At 37.2% G+C, this 20,570-nt stretch overlaps 1 pseudogene; it reads right to left on the reverse strand.

Annotated features, from left to right (window-relative positions):
• Positions 1-1,764: 1,764 nt before the first annotated feature.
• Positions 1,765-20,570, reverse strand: part of LOC101434033 (myosin phosphatase Rho-interacting protein-like) — a 126,712-nt pseudogene continuing 107,906 nt past the window's right edge.

A 20,570-nucleotide genomic window follows, 5' to 3' on the forward strand; every position in this document is an offset into this window, starting at 1 on the left:
TTTGTTTTGTTTTGTTTTACTTAAAGGGTAACAGTGACTAAAGGCTATGATGTATTGGCACCCAGGATACTTAGAAGAGAGTGTCTGGCTTTCTTCCAACTCTTCCATTCAGCACATGGCCTTCCCAGGGGGACTGTTCTATTTTATAATTATGCTGTTATGGGCAACCACTTTAGTCAGGTGCAGTGGAAATTTTTTCTTCCTTTCACAAATGCTAAGCTAGCCACCCCCTCACAAATGTGGTTGCATGTCTTTCTCTGAGTATCAATTTGTAGGTTAACACCTTCAGATTTTGTCCTTGACCTTCATGGTTTCTTCTGTTGATGTCCTTTGGCTTATTTCCTTTCTTCCTTTGGAGTCTAGAACTATCTCTGAATATATTAAAGATGTCCAATTTAAATTTCCAACTCATATCTCTCTCCTAAGTACCCAGTTACATCTATCTATCTATCTAAAGGCCTCCTAAACATCCCTACTTCTATATCCAATATATTGAACTCAACATGTAAAAAACTTAACACAAAATTGCTCTCTTTCTTTTTCTTACAACAATCTGATCTTTATTTCAGTGAATGCCATATTTATTTAGGTAGTTACCTAAGACGGTGGTATGAGGACAGAACTCCAACCACTTCCTCATCTCATATAGCCAATTAATTCATCTTTATTAATATCTTTGGAATCTGCCCCCTTTTTTTTTTCCCTGTATCATTGCTTTACTAAGAGCCTTATAATATCCTGCCTGTTTTACTGTAATAGCTTCCAAAATGTTGTCTGCCCCCAGTCGCCAGCTCTTTTCAATTTTCTTTCATATTGCATCAATCCACAGTGAATGTTTTAAACACAGAACTTGGGTTATAAATTTGTCTAATATTCTTCTGGACCAGTAAATTCCTTGAGTTTAGTATATCTTTTTCAACTTTGTATTTCTATTGTCCCAGTGAATTTTGAATATGAAGTAGATTTGCAAATTCACTTTCTTATTCATTTATTTACTTTTGTATGCATGTGTGTGCACAAGATTTAATAAAACAAACAAAATTAGGAATGCTTGCTTTCAAAGTTTTCAGGTTGTGATAGATTTATACAGTTACCTGTGGTGTGGTTCTAAGCTTCATCAGTGGAACAAACACAAAATGCTGTCCTTCTCTCCAATGCCAATCCCACAGAGGGAAGCCAAAAGCTGGCTCGCTCAGGGTTAGGCACAGTGACCCCTCATTTCCTTCTCTACCCTCTCCCATAGGCAAGTGAGTTGACAGTACTGTGATATAGGCAAAACCAGTTTGGGTTGTTCACCTTTTTCTCCACCCAATAGAAATTAAGCCTATCTCATGGTGTGCTCAGGTCCAAGTGCCCCACCCCCCAAGCTCCAAACCAGTGCCATCATGCAGCTGAGCTTGAGACTCCGTAAGAGCCCTGTTTCCACACCACACAGAACTAACTTAGATAAGACTGAACTAGCTTAGCTTGTTGCCCAGTGGCAGGTGGCCGTTAGTGCTCTGGTTTACAGTAGGGAAAGGATTCTAACACTTTTCCTACTGATGAGTTAATTTTGGAATACCATAGAAAATAGCTTTGACAGACAATAGGAAGTCAGAATCAACATGGCATGGAATGGTGTGAAAGCCATAAACCAGTCTCTCATGCATGCATACCGACAGTTAATGCTAGCAGTAATAACAATAAAAAAGCGAGTCCTTGGGCTGTGCTGCTGTAAGCTGAGAAGGGTGTGTGTTCAGCTACTCTTTCTTTAAGTCCCTGGATTCAAAGAGCTTCAGAAGTCCTTGCTAGGTCAGGCTTTCTTTCTTTCTTTGACCAGATATTTCTCAGTTGCTGGCTGATAGAGTACCTGTCTGTCTTCAAGATATCAGGGGTGCTTTTAGATTTCACTACATCATATCTACACACAGTGATGTTTTCCAGGAACCTTTCACCCAGTGCTTCTGTAGCTGCTGTAAGCTGATTTTTCAACCTGCTGATGTCACAGCCTGTCTTTGCCTTCACAATACTGAACTCCCCATAGATATCTTTGTACACATCATTAGCATACTTCTTGTGCCAATGCTGTCTGTAGTACATCCTTGAGAGCTAATTTCCTGTACTGTAGGTACTGTGTTTCCCATTCATTGACATGCAATAAGACCTCTAGCTTGCAGGCCTCCTTTGCCTTGTGTAAGAGGCGAATCACCCGTCTCCCCACCACCCTCCCAGGTCAGCAATGTCTGCGATCTGGTGAGCTCCGCTGCCAGGCGATTCTTTAACTCCGCGTTGTGGGCGCTGGGCTCCTGGTTCTGGAGCTGGCACTGACGCAGGCCTGCCACTCCGCTCGGTCGCCTGGGTCAGGTATGCGTTCTCCAGGCACTTCTGTGAGTACTGCTCGGACAGCAGCTTCACCTGACGCTGCACCGACTGCAGCTCTTCCCACATACTGCCGCCTTAAAGTTTCAATGTCCTGGTTGAAACTACTGATCTGAGATGGCTGGCTCTTATTCAGCTCACACTTGTCCTCCCGGTGGGCGTTCTTCCAGGCTTCCATGGCAGAGATGGTGGCCGCATCTCCTTGGCCAGGAGGCGGTCTTTCTCAGGAAAGTGCACCTGAGACCCATTTCCCGCTGGGGCTGCCTCTGTGGGTCTTCCATCTCCTGGTGAGTTTTTTTCTGTTGCGGCCTGTAGCACGCAGCCCTCCTGAGCCCTCTGCTCTTAGGCCAGAGCCACGCACAACTGGTTCTGGAGGAGCCAGAAGGTCAGAGGCCTCCTTCTGGTTCTGCTCCAACTCCTTCTCTAGCAGAGAGGTCAGCCCAGGTGTGGAGAGCCGATAGCTCCTGTCCTCGCAGGAGAACAGGTGCAAGTGGGCGATGGACACCTGCTTCTCTTTCTGGAGAGGAGTGGTATCTGCCTGCTGCCACTGCTGCTCCATCTCCACCTGGGCGTTCTGTGCGTTGAGGTCTGTGGCCACTAGCAGCCGCATGCTATGGTGGATGTCCATCTGTAAGTGGCGTCTGCAGCGCTCTCGGGTTTGCGCTCGGCTCCGGTTTCTGCTCACACTCCAGATCACCGGGCTCTGCCTCGGCCTACTCCTGAGTCAGGGCCTGCTGGATGGAGCGCAACTCGGCCTGCCCAGTCCAAGGTATGGCCTGCCTCTCCCGCTTCCTCTCCCTGGTGAGGTTTTTCCTCTGCTGGGGGTCAGACTCCCCAGGGGCCACCTCCTGCTTCTCACTCAGCCTCTGGCGGTTCACCAAAGTGCAGCTACTCTTGTTCTTTTCCTGTGGCTAGGAGCTCGTGATGCTGGGAGCGGTGGCTGAGTGGACATACTCCCTGATGGTTTAGGTCCAATTCTGCCACATTACGTGTGAGGGTGAACTCGCCCTCCTGCATGTTAATCTGCAAGTTATAGTTCCTCTGCACTGCATGTTCATTGGCATCATTGCAAGCAGACAAGTCCATCTCCCCTTCAGGTCAACTGCCTCCCCAGCCACAGTTTTCCTGTAGTATCTCAGGCTTTGATTCGCAAGAGCACGTCAGTGTTTTTTTTTTTCTGCTGGCCAGACTTTCTTAAAATTCAGCAAGTTGGGTATCATTAGGGCTCTGTGAACCTCCTGTCCTGTGCCTTGGCTTTCTGGTGAGGAGACAGAGGGGAGGCTGAAGCATCTGGGAGAGAGCCCAGACGGGGTTTGGTGATGAAATCCCGCCTCCCAGAGAAAAACTTCTTCAGGTGGCTCTGATGGGCATCGGTCCACAGCGTAGCTGGCCAATGGATTGTTCTCTGTGTACCCTGCCCTTTCAATGTCCAGGGCCTCAAATTTCTCAATGATCTAGGACCTTCTGTTGTTGGGGGTGCTGAGCCTGGGCGGGGAAGAGAAGTAGGGGCAGCGGCTACACTTTGGGGTCTTCAAGTCTAATCTAAGGAGAAGTTACCACCTTCGCCCAGACTTTGAGGCCATAGTCCATCCAGTCGCTATCTATGGCACTCTTCCATTTGCTCTCCAGCTCAGGTTCCCTCACAGAGCTGAAAGCTGGTGACTAACTCTGGCCTGCACTCTGTATTAGACACAGGCTGCTGCCTTCTTTCCGACTCTTGGCCCCCATTCCTTCCTGCCAGAGGGTGGACTTGATGGGTGGGAGGGGGGACTTTATCCAGACTGAAGATGCTGCTGCTACTGGTGAAGCCACCTTGGCAGACCCCAGCTCCTGTGGCTTGGTTGGCTCCACCTTTTGTTTCTTCTTCTGATCTGCTTCTTGGTCTTGGGACAGACCATGCATAAAGCATCTCCAGCAACTCACTGATGATCTCTCTATTGTCTGTAGGGATTGCTCCTTCTCAGGTGTCAAAATACACAGAGAGAACTTCTGACCAGTCTGTTCCTTCCTGTCCACCACATTCGTGTAATGGTTCACGTTGCTGGGGCCCTAAGGGGCGTCATGAGTCTCTCATCTGGGGCAGAGCACAAGAGGCTATTTGTAGAGGATGAAGAACCTCTGTGGCCATGGTCAATATATTTTCGTTCACTGCCTGGCTGAGTGAATATAAAGAAGGTGGGGAGCTTCTTTCTTTGTTTTGGCATTGGGGATATCACAGTCCCTAACTACCTGAGTGCTATAGGGGGGGGGGGGGGGGAGTGTGAATCTGGAAGCCTTGCTGTCTGCACCTGCCTGGTTGGGGATGGTGTGGGTGAAGAGCCCCAGGAGTTTCCCAGGTAACTCCCTGTGCTGGAAACTTCTAGCTGGAGGGCTGATTCCTTTCCTTGCTGGCCTTCTGTATTGCATGCCTCAAGTGACTGCCCATACTTCTGTATGCTGGGCCTGGGGCTTCTCTCCAATTCATTCCTCACGTTTGACAGCATCTTGGGACTCGTGGGAATCTGATGATTCTCCTAACTCACCCTACCTGCTGTCCATTTTCCACCTTGGAAAAAAAATCATGAGGAGACAGGGGGTGAGATGCCTTATCCTTACCTTGCATTGGTTTTTAGGTCTTTTCAAGCTCTTTCATTTAAATTTCCCCTGGATACTGCAGTCAGCAATCTGTTTGAGAAATAGGCATTGAGGAGTAGTGTGCCCTAATCGCCTTTGGACTGTTGATTGGGAGTCTGAAATGTCAATAATGAATAAACTAGCAAGTCTCAGTGATATTTAAAATGGCTATGATACTGTTTTTCCAAGTTTTTAAAAAGCCCTAAGCAGAGATTTAGAAGCATGGCTTCAAAGTGAATAAATACCAGGAAAAAGGAGAAATTATTCCAATATTTTGATTCATATTAAGGGCTTGATTTCCCATTAGAGCAAAAAGTCCTATAATTGTTTTTTAAAACAACACCAAATTCAAATATGCTGTCTATTGTCTGCCTATATCTGAACTGATCTAAAATTTCTAGTATTTCAACTTACTAACTGGATCTCCCAACCCCTTCTTAAATGCAGAGGCTCCATTTAGATGAAAAAATAAATCACCATAATGGAGATAGAATAGCAAATTGTTGTGTTTCATAGACAAGAGTATAGATTTCACAATAATGTAATTAAATAAGACAGTGCTGCATAATATACTTAACCAAATTTGTTTAGATATTTATGAAGGTTGGTGGAGTTAGGAAATGTGTGGAAATGGATTCTTTTTGGTGTTGTGAAGTATTAGGGGGGTTGAAGCCAAACAGACCTATCATTTCTTCCCTCTCACCTTTGGGAAGAATTTCAGTTCCTCTCAGCTTTAGACCTGGGACCTATTCCCTTCAATGCAGTATTTTCCAAGCTTGCCTGGGGGTAATAATTACCTTGCCTAATCCTTAAATATTACATTCCCTAGTGCCTCTGAGATTGCAGGCTTTTTAGAGGAGGGGCTGGAGAAGTTAGATAATTAATGCCTCAGATGATATCTGAGACTGCATTTGACTTCATAAAATCTAAAATATAGAAGAGGAGAATTGAAATTTTGATTGGAAGATGAGATTTTAGATCATTATAAGAAATTAAATTGATTATGATGAATTAAATGATTATGATAAATAATTTGCTTTCAGTTGTCATTCAGGATATCAAAAGATGAGCTGTGCTGGCATTTTACTGCATACCCCTTATCTTAGGTCTGTTTCTTAAAAATTTAAATGAATACATACAAAAATAAACATGATCTCTATGATCTTGAATAAGAACAAAGTACATTATTTCCTCCCCTTTTGGACTTCTGTATTATAGAAATAGGGGAGATGTTGCCACATTCAGTTCGTGGGAGATGTGATTTATTTAGAAAGTGCTACTCTAATTTTGTTATATGAAATAGCAATGATTTTGTATCCTGTTAAGAATTAGAATTGAGTTTGCCTGTCTTTTTATTGTTGTTACTATTTTTTTTAATTGCAAGTTATGGTCATGAATATTTTGAATTGGTTAAAAAAAGTAGAAATTGCATTATTTTTTCACATGATTAAATTAGGAAATCACTTGATATTAGGTGTCATATATTTTACAAGGAAGAAGTTCCTATAAAATATTTTAAAAGAAAGATTCTCAGTGATTATTCATAATAATAATAATACATTTTAAATAATGAAAGGAGTAATTGTATTATAATTTTTAAAATACAAGTGAAATTAACAAAATTGGTTAAATCACAGTTCTATAGATGGCTTACTCCCTATGTGAGTTTATTATAATAAGTCATTACTTATTTAGTGGTTGGTTAGGTGAACCAGCTATGTTTCTGTGTGTCAATAGTAGAAACAGCCCTTTTTGCTTATATTTCATTGTTTTCAGGGGGTAATGTGGCACTTTGAAAAAGAAGATTTCAAAGTACTACTGTTCATGCTATTACTGAGCATTCTGTGCTTGATTTAATTGAAAAATGATGCAATTACCTTTTTTTTTCAGTACTAGTTTAGATTTTAATCTACATTAATGGTGAATAAACCAATATTAGGTAATTTAAAACAAATGAAAATATGGTTTTTTAATTTGCTTCACCACATTGTGAGATTCAACCAGATCAGAAAGGAAGTAATAAAACCATACAGTGAAGACCAGACTAAAGAAAGAAGAAAAAGTATATAGTTTCTCATTTTAGAAAACACATATTTTTTAATTACAGGAAATATGGAAAATACAAAAAGGAGAAATAAGAGGAAAAGAACTCCAGTTTCACTATCCAAGCACAAGGTTTACTAACCTTTAATATTTTTTCCTCCACTGTTTTATCTATGCCTAACTTTTGAGATTTTTGTAGTTGCATATAAGCAGTACCAAATGCTGCTTTTTTCCCATCACATTTAGCATATGTTTCCTATATTGTTATACATTTCTCACAGATTTAGTTTTAAATATCACCAAAATATTTCCATTTACCAAATTGTACCAAATTCATTCTATCAGTCTTCTAAGGCTGGACAGTAAAAGAAGCTCTCATTATTTTCCATATGGCTTTGCTATTTCTCTCATTGGCACATTTGATTTCTCTATAACTCTCTATATATACCATAAAATTACCAGTCCTTAGAAAAATTGAGCCTGTCAAAAAAATTGAAATCATTGTACTTTTCAAATGAAGCTAAGTGGAATTTTCCAGGAATGGTAATGGAAAATTGACCAAATTTTTATTTTATTGTATGGGGACATATCATATGTAGTGATACAGTAGATGTAATTGACTTATAAGTTTTACAGTCAACATATATCCATGACCGATCTCAAAATCGCTACCTGGAAAGTTATATGTTAAGCAATATAATTGTAACTAAATGGCATAAATTACATGAAAACAATAGTTTTCCTAATTTTAAAAATTTAAATGTGGCTATATCTTTGCTGTACACCTGAAACTGAATATTTTCATGTTAGATAGAAATAAACTCCAGCACAAAGAATAGTGGGAACCAATCCTGTACCTGAGAAACTGCAACCTGTTCACAAAAGATCCTGTCTGGAGCACAATGTCGATGAAAGTTAGACTGATGAATTGCATTTCCTTTTATGTCTGGGGACACTGAATCCAAGCAAGGTTGCACTGTTATTTGTTGAAATAATGACTGGAAACAGAAAGTGCTATTGATCTTTGCATCAGTAAATCATGTGTAAACAATGCAAACTCCTTGAACTGCTAGGGGAAAATTATGATATCTCATTTCCCATTTACCTCCTTCAGTGGAGCAGAATCATTCATTAAATGTGCAAAAAGGAAGTTCCAATTCAGAGTGGACTTCTAATATAGCATTTTTTTCCTCTGAGAAAATCGTACCTCTATAGCTTCATCCCTAATAACAAACAGCCTTTAATGTCACTTTCTTTCCTTTTTTCTTCTTCCTCATCCACATTTTTTTCATCCTCTTCTTCTGCCTCATTCTCCTCCTCTTTTTTTTTTTTTTTAATGAACACAGCTTTCTTTGGGAGAACTGAAATTAAGTTACTAAATTTTTTTTTTTAATCATAAAAGGCAGAAGAAATTCCTATACTGTGTTCCCTGCCAAAGCAGATGGGTATCTAAGGCATATCCTCTCAGGCAGTAGACTGCTGTTAGCACTGGGACTCAGCTGTATTGGGGTTTGCTAGGTCTGGAAAATATTAATAGAACTACTGTGGTAGGTGAGAAGTCCAGTACAGGCTTTAGCAGTAACCAAATAGAGGAGAGCCAGGCATTGCAGGTGGCTAAGGAAGAGCAGGCTGCTCAGTAGGTGCAGCAGGTGGTACAGTGAGCAGTAACCTAGTACTTGTCGAAGGATTTTGTTAGATGATAGGCCAAAGGTTCTGACATGTTAGCAAGGTATAGAGTGAGGGAATTTAAAAGCAGGTAGAGGGAACTAAATCACAGAATCCTGAAGAGCAAGAAAAGTCCAAGTCTAGAAGAAAATCCTTGTGGAAATTCTTATGGATGCAAGTACAATTATGGATATATTTATTAACAATATCGTTTTGTTCATTGTGCAAATTATACTACAATTGCATAATGCTCACTGCCTATTAAAATTTTTCAGCAGATTTTGAATATGTCATCATTTATGCTCAATTAACCATGCTATCTTGGCCTTTGGGACCTCAATGTGATTGAAATTATTATTTAGAAATAAATGTGTACACACTAAATTGGAAAAATATTTGAGTATAAATGTAACAAACAAATTACAATTTTGGGGATATATGTGTCCATCTATACCAGAGTAATAAGAAACGAGTAAATTAGTAGGTACCAAGCTCTAGAAAGATCCTTTAGTATCACTACAGTGCTAATGACTTTCAAAATGTAATTAAATCTGCAATTGGAAATAAACATTAGAGACTGATTAGACCATGTCTAGATATGTATCTTTTGGTTACCCAAGAATGAATTATGAAAAGCACAATAATTGAACAGTGCACTGCAAAATTTATTTTAGTACCAGTCCAATGTGTAATTATGGACGAATTATGTTCCCAACGTAATTTGTTGATTTTGTGAAAAGATAAGAAAACCAGTCAGCCAACCATCCAATCACCAACTCATTGGTGTCAGGAGATTTGTAGCTCTCACTACAATGAGTCATCTCCTCAAGCAGATGGATATTGGTACTCATTGACACATGTGTAGGTGAACTGAAAAATCTTGGTAATTTTGGCAGCATATTTTCTTCTATTCAATCATATGCTAAGTATCCCTGGGGAAATTGAGTAAGGACATGGATGACTGGGAGTGACTGGATATTTCCTACCATCAGAATTTATCTATGTGCTTTATATTTTAGAATAGAAAGGAAATGTTTCAGACTATGGATTTTGTTATAATAGCACTTAGTCTGGAATGAGAATTTACTCTCTGCAAGATATTCTTTTTTACTCTCCCTGTCTTGAAAATAGAATCAGATTTCTGTTCATGTTCAAGAGTTGGTATTTTTTAATGGAGGAAAATAAAAATTAATGATATCTACAGAAAAGAACAGCATTATGTGTCTTCACAGTTTTTGCTTTATGAGTGGGCTGAGTAAAGAAAAGTTCAAGAGCCTTTCCTTTGATGATTTCAAGTGAATATAAAGCATCTTTTGATAGTGCTGCTAAATATTGAAATTGTTTCATTCAAGCTTGAAAAGATTATTTGTTGGGTGTAGGTTTCTCAATTTTACATCTATGTAATTGAGTTTATTAATTGCATTCTCTAAATCCTCTCTCTTTTGTAAATTTTTGGACATCCTCATCTATCCATTTCTAAAAGGGATATATTTAAGTCTTCAATTATATTTGTGAATTCTATAAATCTCTCATTATTCTGTAATCTTTATATATATTTTGAGACAATGCTTTTAGGTGCTTACATGAAAATTGTCTCTTCCTTGTATTCCTTTATTATTTTCTTTGAATGAAGCTCTTCATCTCTATTAGTAATCTTTGCATTCAATTTATTTTTATTATATTAATTATTATAGACAATTGGTTATGATATTCCTGGAAAATCCTTATCAATTTCTTCACTGTTAAACTTTCAAGTGTCACTTTTAAGGTGTACATATTACAGTGAATATCTACCTGGATTTTGTTTCTTTGCTGTATATTGATTTTTTCCTTTTTATAGCTGCCATTTTGTTTAATGTTTTATTTTGCTTTCACTTTGTTCCCTCTTTTCTGGAATTCCTGTTAGATGTATATCAGAGCTTCTCAAGCTATTATCTATGACCTGCTTGAAAATTTTTTATATGTGTAATCACATATATATTAGTGTATTACTAGAAATTTAGTAAATACAAGTGCTAAAATATCATCACAGAAATATGGCAATTAACATTAGATGTTAGTGCCAAAAGGGTTATGTCTTTTCACTATTTTTCCATGATATGACAGTACAGAATACATCCACTCACTTGTATGAACAAATCTTTTAGCAACAAGGAACCTCTGGGGCCTTCTTCAGATAGGAAACAAATTAAGTACAATGTAAACAAACATCATGGGCAGCTATGCCTCAAGGGCAGAGAACCCACAAAAGAAAATGTGTCATTTTGCTTGTAAATACTGGGCTATCAAACCTGCTTCTAGTTGTTAAAAGCATTTGCCAAGCATGTCATTACCTAAAGACAACCTGCATTTGTTTCCTGGGACTGGCTCTATGGAAATGCTGGTTTATTTTGGCACAGGGCATCTCTGGAACCCAACCACCCCCCGCACACTGCACGGGCAGTCAGTGTTCTACTAACCAGATGCACTATGCTTATAGGTTTAGACCTTTTTTACTTTCAGAGAGGCTTACTCTAAACCCCCCAGGATCATTCATTCTCTTGTAAATGACCATGTGCCCTAAAACCCAACCCTAGAAAGGAAAATCAGGACTTACTCTATGTTAATGAGGAATGAAAGAAACTAAATGTGTTAGAAATATCCTACCCTTTCTTCAAAAGGTTTTCTGTGATGATTTGCATAAATCAGCTTACAATCATCCTTAATACCGCCACAAAGTAATGCCTAACTTGATCTTTCCCAGGCACAGGGGCTTTCAATTTACCTAGTGCATTGACCCTATGTCTTTTTATTTTTTTTTCAATCCCTTTTTTTAAAGCTTTTATTAAGTAACTTTTAATATGTAGTTTCTGTTGACAGGCCAACCATAAGTCCCATTCCTCTTTAAAACCAGTATGTCCCTTTTGGCTGTTAGTTTTCAGCATTTTGACTATGATGTACCCATGATATGGGCTGTGGTGGGGGGGGAGGTGTATGTTTCTTCATAAATAACCTGGGCTGTGTGTGTAAGCTAAATATATTAATTTAAGCTTACCTGGAATGTGGAAAATAGGTGTGTGTGTGGGGGGGGGGGTATGTCAATTCAGACTTATCTAGAGAGTATGTGTTAATTCAAAACCTATCTGAAACTTACCAAGAGAGTATGTGTTAATTCAAGGCTTATCTGATACTCAGATAAAACACTTGAAACTCTAAAAAACTAACAAAAAGTCCTTTTGCGTATAAAAACCACTGTTTAACTCCTGACTCCTACATCCTCTGTGTAAAAGAAACCCAAAGTTCCTATTCGGGGCTTGGGGTTTTGAACAGCAAAGTTCCTGAGCCTAGCCAGTTGTTAATAAATTTTCCTTCTCAAAATTATTACTGAGTCCTGGCCTCCCATATGCGATCATTGAATCTCCCTGCTTCCACAACACCCAGATGATTTTCTTTGTATTCTTCCTGTATGGGGCTTAGTGAACTTCTTGAATATGCTGACTGATGTCCTTTATCAGTTTTTAATCATGTCCTTCAACATTCTTCCGGCCTCTGCAATTGCCACCTACCAAAGCTACTTCCATGTTTTTAGGTATTTGCTGCTGCCACCTCCCACTTCCAGGTACCAAGATAGGTATTTGTTTCCTTTTGCACATGTAACAAATTACCACAAATTCAGTGGCTTAAAAAGAAACAAAACATAAATTTGTTATCTTACAGTTCTGGAGATCAAAAATCCAATAAGGGTCTTTCTGAGCTAAAACCAAAATGATGGCAGGACTGTGTTTCTTCAAAGGCTCCAGTGGAGAATGTTTCCTTGCCTTTTCTGGCTCCTAGAGATCATGTGCATTCCTTAGCTCCAGGTCCCTTTTTCAAAGCCCACAGTTTAGCATCTCTAGCATTTCTCAGATCCTGACCTTTTTTTTTTTTAAAGTAGATCAAGAGAGTTTATATTTTAACAGGCACATATAAAATTTAACAAATTGTTTTTTTCCTATTTATAACTTCACAGGGGTATACTTTATAAACAATGTACCACACATTTAAAGCCTGGTACGTGGATTGTCTTTTTGGTTTCTTAAAGGCATCTTTCAAAGAACAAAGGGTTTTGATTTTGATAAAGTCCAGTAGATCATTTTTTTCTTTCATGGTTCATACTTTTTGTATCCTATCCTAGAAATCTTTGTTTATTCCAAGGTCACAATGACCTGCTTTTAAAAGTTTTGACTTTGTTATCTCCTTAGTCTTTATTGTAGATAATTTTTTCTACATTGTCTTTGAATTCCCTATTTTTTTCTTCACAGTATTTTGAATTGAATTATACCTCATTTTTACATTTTCAATTTCAGTGAATTTATTTGATCATTTCTTAGGGTTTCTAATTTATCTTTTTAAACCACTTGTTTTTTGCATGTGAGATTGGGATAATAAATTATTTTACTAACCATCTTAATTTGCTTGAGTTTCCATTTTACCCAGCAAATTATAAAGAAGAAACAGAGGTTAACTAAAGTTTGCTGACATACCAATAATCCTTTGTGGTGCTAATAAAATCCCCTGCTCCAGCCTGGGAAGAAGAACTGTAACAAAGAGTTCAAGTGGACACCAGCTGATATTCACCAGATGGCCACAATCTTACACCAACATCCTGCTTGCTAATTAATATATTGAACCCCAAGGACACCCTGCCCAAATAGTGTAGTCCATGCAGGTCACGGACCATACATACTAACCATAATTTGTGCCCTTTATCCCTCCCCATTCCCTCACACCTTTTCTTTGTTTCAAGCAACCATATAGGCTGCTCCCCCAGCTCAGCTCTTTGAGTGGAAACCTCTTTTGGTGCTGTTCCTACATTAATGCAACGTTAACTCAATAAGCTTGTTCTGCATCCCCTTTTTAAGTCTATTTTATTTTCTGCACAGCAGTACCATTTCTTCAAGTTGGTTTCATAATTTCTTGTTCTATTTTGATTAATGCTATCCCTTCCTTTTGTTTTCTAAGGATGCCAAACATTTATTTTAAAGATACTTTCTGTTTGCCATATTATTTTCATTTTATCTGGAGTGAGTTTATCAACTTCTTTTTAAATGTTGTAGATGATCTGTCTATTTAGGCTTATACTGGGTGGGAATTTTAATTTTTTATTTCTCCTGCTTTTTCCTGCTTCTCGTTGGCAGTACAACAATTGCCTCCATCCAAAATCTCTAGAACTCCCAGGCGAAGATGAGGTCTTAAATATGCAATTCAGGATTCCTGTTCCTCAGAGATTCTGGCCATATGGGAAGTCCTTTTACTAAACTAGTTGATAATATGGCCATGTTCTAACACTTAGGTTATGTTTGTTTGCTTCTACTTCCCTTGCTGACTCTACACGTTAACTCAGGCAGTGTTTGGTGACAGTTGGAGAGACCTCCCTAAGACTTTGGTATGGTAAGATTTGTTATATTGTCCAATTTGGCATGCATCACTTTGTTTCTCTTACATCCTGGGTTGGGATATCCCAACTGACACTGCCTTCTTATAGACCCCAAATTTGGCTGGCCTATGGTTTTCATTTTGCTCTGGCACTGCATTTTGATTTTATTCTTATGCTATATAGATACTGATCTTATTTTAGATCTTAGATATTCCTTTTTAATTTTAACTTTATTCTTTTACATTTTTATCTCCCAATCATGCATATTAGCAGTAACAGGTCTCAGAACATAAAGCTATAACCCTATGTTGCCCAAGGTTGCACTCTCCAGTATAGCCACATCTGACATTTTAAGTTAAAATTAGCTACAATTAAATTAAAATTTTAGTTGTTCAGTCAGAGTACAGTTCAAGTGCTCAATAGCAACATGAAGCTAGTAGCTACTCTTTTGGATAGTACAAATGTAAAAAGTTGTCTTCATTTTAGGAAGTTTTATTGGACAGAGAGATCCATAGTATGAAGCCAAGTATTGGAATGAAAAAAATAGGCTGCATTTTTTTTAGCATATTGTGTTTGTTGGAAGTCTTCAAGCTCATTAAATGATTTTCGCAACACATATATAGACTGTGCAATAAGATTTTTAATCTTTATGTTTTCTTTTCAACATGTCTATAGTAGCCTACTATGAATTTTTTTTTCTAAAATATAATCTTATGATTTTGAAGCCAAAAGACCTGGGTGCAAGTTCCAGCCCTGCCCCACACTAAGATTGTGATGTTTAAATAATAGAGATATCCATGTCAAGTTATTTTAATAACATTAAATTTTTAGTAAATGAAAAATTATATTTTCCTTTCCAAACAAGTATGCCTGTGGGCAACATTCATTACTAATGAAGCTTATCATGGTGGTTTTGAAGGCATTTCTATTGCAGAATCCCACAACTGCAGGCTCAGTAGATGACGTATATGTTTCTAAAATTTAATTTAACACATTTCAACCTGTAACATTTTAACAATATTACAGCACCAATTAAAAATAAATGACTGATTTTTATCAGTGATAATCAGGCATACTATGAAGCTAAGAGCTGAAGCCATAAATAAGATTTGGCTCTAATGGTTGTGTCCATTTCCACAATCCAAAGAGTAGTCTTTAAACTTGTGCAGTTTGGTCTTTTTTTTAGTAGAACATCTTTACAGAAATTATTTTATTAAGCACTTTAGTTAATAAAAAATTTTCAATGTTTCACTCTAAAAACATATATATATATATTTATATAAAAGTAAAGTCATGGTAACAAAATTTCTTTAATCATTCCTGAATCATTATATTTATTTGTTTAACTAAAATGCTAATTTTGAGGAAATATAGGTAGTCAAATAATAGCCATTTTTTTAAAAGTACTATTTATTCTACTTAAAATATCTATCTACCTTAACAATTGTTTGATATTTACCCAATATTTATTTCTTCTTTATGAATGTTTGGAAATGCATTGTTCTAAAATCTCTCATTTGTAAAATTTTTTAAGCTGAGATTTATCCAAGTCCTTATACTTCTGATGTGATGATTTGGTTCTAGCAGCTGTTCTTATTATAATTGCAATAATAGCAGTTTCTTTTCACTTTCAAATATTTGTGTTATTTGTAATTCTAAATATAACTTTATTTTGAAAAATGAAGAGTAAACAAATTCTACAACTTGGAAAATAAAAGGAAGAAGGAAAAATATTTTTACATGTTTAAGTCAAAAGCAAATGTTTATATTTTTTAGAAGGAAAGCCAAAATGTTTCAAATCTGTTCATTTCTCACTCTTGTGCCAGTCAACATCATCTCTGGCCATCAGTAGCAGAAGAGACTTCTACTTTGATAGTCCCTCTTCTTCCATTATTGTGGATGGTTCTCTTCCAAATACTGGGAATATCATGTTAGCAAGACTGACATGATTCCTACAATTATGGAGCTCATAGAATTTCACATTCTTGGAATGGAGTCTGAGCATCTCAGTGATTTAACATGTTCCCAAGCTGATATTTTTGTACATGGTCCACAGACCTTACTTTGACAAATACCCCTCTAGAGTGATGGTTCTCAAACTTGCTAGTCATAAGTTTCACTGGGGATCATTGTTAAAATAAAATAAAATCTCCAGGGTTTCCCTCTGACCTATGTCTGACAAATGTCTAGGGGAGGATCCTGGAAACTGTACTCTTAACTAGGTCCCCATAGGATTCTAATAATAAATAAAATTTGGGAAATATTGCTTCAGAGACTCTGGGCAAATCGTAGATTACAACTCATAGGGCAGAAACAGTGAGAGTGAAATTCTGAGTACCAAGAGATCAACTTACCACTTCTAGACCAGTAACATCCAGGGCCTGGAGGCTAAGCAGCCAAGGCAGACTAACAGCCTTACAAGGGAAACAGCTGACAAGCTAGAAAGCAGAATCCTTGCAACATTTAGAACAACCTTCCATATATCCAGACATCCAGGAGAATAGAGCCATCCTTTTCCAAGAAGCAGAAGGAATTCTCTCTCTTGGCTGAGGAAGTCAAAATTATTTGGTGGTGACTGACCCATTTTAAGCCAACCATAGGAAAAGTTAAATAGTTCCATGGGGTATTTTTCAGATGGAAATGGTTATGGGAGGCATGAAGAATATGTGTTCTGGGACTCTTAAAAATGCTTTCTCCTGCAAGGCAAATATACATCATCCATATTTTAAAATTTGATGTAATGGAAGTACAGACCTTTAACTTTTCCCAAACAAGGTTTTGATTGAAGCCCAACTCCATATTGGTTGTCTTGCAATAAGGGCTCAAGACAGAGTCCTAACTGTGATATTGAATATCTATTTTTTTACCCCTAATCCTAATTAAGTATTTTAAATTTTACACTGATTGCATTTTTATTAGCTCTTTTGACCTATTTTATTCTCTTTTTTTAATAAGGCATCAAATGATTATTTCTGGGAATCAAACCATAGACAGTGAATCTCACCCAGAATGCCTAAATATTCTGCATTCAAGTAATCAATGGCCCTTTTTTTGCCTATTATCATGTTTCCTCTAATGTCTCATCTTATAGTCTAGTTTTAGCATAGGTTTTATAATTGTCTATTCACTAGTGATGTTGTCTTTGTTATAAAGTTAGAATTATGTTAAAATCTTACTTTTTGCTATATGAAAAGTAACTATAAGATTGGCATAGAAAGAATTTATATGTAAACAATAGTGGAATAAAAGAAATTTAAACTAATCATAGCTATTTGTATTAAAATATAGTACACCATGGCATACGCTCCATGCAGAGAAAAAAGAAATATGACCTTTTGATTTCACTTATTAGAAAGACTAAACCAGTAAAAGCTTGGGAAATTTAGTTTTCTACAAAAAGAATTTTATGAGTGGTTTTCCAGGATACTGAGAATATATAAGGTGATCCTGAACATTTATTTTGCATTTATGACCAAGTTGTTTCTCTTAACTCAGTTTGTAGTAGTTTGACCTCTACATGGAAGGTTTATGCAATTGTAATGTGAAGCTGGAATGAGTTTTAAAAGATTATTTATGCCTATTCCTTTCTCTTCTCATTTCTTCTGTACTATTCTGATGTGGGCTATGGGTGGGAGGCTCTTTGTCTCTTCAGAGATAACCTAAGCTCTCTGACTTGTGGGTGTGACAGTAAGAGGCTGCAGTCCTGCCCTTGGTAACAATGGCAAGGACTCCAGTCCCAGGAAACAGTTTAACAATGCAAGGTCTATAAACTTTAAGTATTTAGGGGAAATGCAAACTAAATATGCTAAAAGCTTACCTAGAATGTCTGAAGTCCATGCTAAAAGCTTACCTAAGATGTGGAAGATATATATGCTAATTGAAGTCTATTGAGATCTGAAACAAAGGGACCATTTGGCCTTTCCTCTCTGTATAAAAGGGATTCAAAAATCTTGTTCGGGGCTCAGGATTCAAACAGAAAGCTCCTGAGTCCGGCCGGCTGTCAATAAACCATTTTTCTTTCTCAAAATCATTCCTGAGTCCTGGCCTCTCTATACGCAAATAATTGAACCTCTCTCAAATTCTACAACAATTCAAGGCAGGTGATGTTTTGAAGCTATTAGAGAAAAGCTCACAGCCAAAATACTCTACTAACTCCAGTAACCTACTCTCTTGCTATATGCTCTATTTTAAAATCTATATCAGCCTACAAGAATTAGCTCGTAGGAGAATGATGGGAGTAGTGAGAAAATGTGAAACTATGTCATAAAAGGGAAAATGAAGGATTTTAGTTAACTAGGAGAATCATGAGACATTTCTCAAGCATTTGAGAAGATGGTAAAAAGAAAAGGGGAAGACATTTGTGTCCTAAAATTGTCCGTGTTAATGAGTAAAAGCTGCAAGAAGACATATTTCAGGATGCTCTGAGAACAGTCATTTAGAGAGTTTTCCAAATTTGCAGGCATATCATAGGGGGAATTGAAGTAATAAACCAGTATTTGGGCTGAACAATTGTCTGCAAATTTCATTTTGCAGACAACATATTTGGACATTAGAGAAGTTAAGTAACTTTCTCTAGTTATGTCAGAGCTGGAAATCAAAACCTAGTGTACTTCAAGTCCAACAGTTTTGCATTCTACCCTGCTTTTGAGGTTCAGCATGTTAGCCAATCGCCATCCCTTCAGTTTTTCATGAGACAACTGAGTCCCAGAGGGAGGAGGAAACCTACCTAAGTTTACATGTCAAACCCAGTATATAAAAGTGTACAGTTTGCATAAATGGCAAGTGACTAATATGGATTGGTTTTTAGGGTGGAATGGATTATGGATGGAAAATTCTCAGATCTTAGAAGTGAGAACATCTGCAGAGGTCACCTTGTCAAATGTAAAGCTTCCTCTGTAGCTTGCCTGGCAAATGGTTATTCAGCAAGAAAGGATAGATCTTCTGAGGGATTTACAACCTTGTGAATACTCCTTTCCATGTTTGATACAGGAAGTTTTTAGGTCAAACTAGAAAACAGTTTCCTTTTCTGGCCCAATTTCTATACTCAGAAGCCATAGAGAATGTTAATTCTCCTTTATATGCCAAATCTTCAAACTTCGAAGACATCTTAATTGGTAGAATATCATCATTATGCTTAATTGTGTGGGTTTTTTGTTTGTTATTGTTAACGTTGTTTTTGTTGTTTGCCCAATTTATTTGAAAAGGTAAAAGACTCAAGTAATTCTTAGAATACCAATACTTATCTTGGAGAATTTTAGTTTGTGAACTATTCTTATGCAAAATAGAAATTAAAAATCAGAATAAAAAGTGTGTGGACAGAATTTTAACTTTATGAATTGTAGTGTGACTTGAACAATACTTCCTTTTGACCACTAGAGGTCTTCAAAGGACTTAAAAAACTACACCTCAGTCAACTGGGAAGGAGGAAAATAGCTCTAAAAACTAGGCTGACAGAAATTCTTAGCAAGTAATTTACTCCAGAGCTTTTGTAATTATTGATGTTCTGTAGTTTTAAGACTAAATATTTCTGCTAGCTAGAGTTCAGGCCAAAAATTTTAAAAAAGGAAAAAAAAACCTCCCCCCACAAAAGAAAAAAAACTCCAAAAACAAAAACAAAAACAAAAAAAAACACCAAACCCCACAAACAAACAAAAACAAACCTTCAAATAAAGGAGAGTTATGCTTCATTTTGTATTTTAATTCATTGCCTAATCATTTTAGTTTGTTTTGGGGAGCTTCTGATTATAATTGCAATGATAATAAGCTTCTTATAAATATTTCACAAAGTGGAAATCTACTATCATTTACCTATGTTATGAATATTTTATAAATAAATTAACATACATATAAGTATATACATGTGCACACACAGAATATCCCAAGTTTGGTTTCAGATTCGAAGGCTAGGAGATGTTGTGGACTAATTCTTAGACTAATCCCAAAACATTGTGGAGCAAGTCTAGGACAAGTTTTTGTATCAATTTAGAAAAGGGGCTTCCTGTTTGGATTTAATAAAAGAAAATCAAATCACCAATGACCTTAGATGAACTAATAGATCCTATAATGATCTGAGTAACAATTTTCTGATTTCATTGGTACTTTATTATTTTGTCTTAATTACTGAATTAGTTCAGTAAATACTTATTAGGAGTCTACTACATGCATGCCATTTTAACAAGTAATTGCATACATAATAATTGCAATCACATATGATCCTAATCAAGCAATTAACAATTTGGGGTGGGGAGAGACTTTATAAATGCCACATTAGAAAGATAATAGTAAGGCAATGGGAACCCAGAAGGCTATCTAATTTCTTGCAAGCCAGAGATGTCAGGAAAGATCAGACATATGAACCAGATGTTGAAAGATGAAAAGGCACTTCTGTAGGAAATGGGAGGGATAATGTTTCACTGAGGAGAAAGAACACATGCAAAGCAAAGCCCCAAGGCAGGAGATAGCAAAGCATATTAGGGAATTATAGGAAGTAGATGGA

Source organism: Dasypus novemcinctus, chromosome 2, assembly GCF_030445035.2.
Source record: "Dasypus novemcinctus isolate mDasNov1 chromosome 2, mDasNov1.1.hap2, whole genome shotgun sequence".
NCBI classification, from domain to species: Eukaryota; Metazoa; Chordata; class Mammalia; order Cingulata; family Dasypodidae; genus Dasypus; species Dasypus novemcinctus.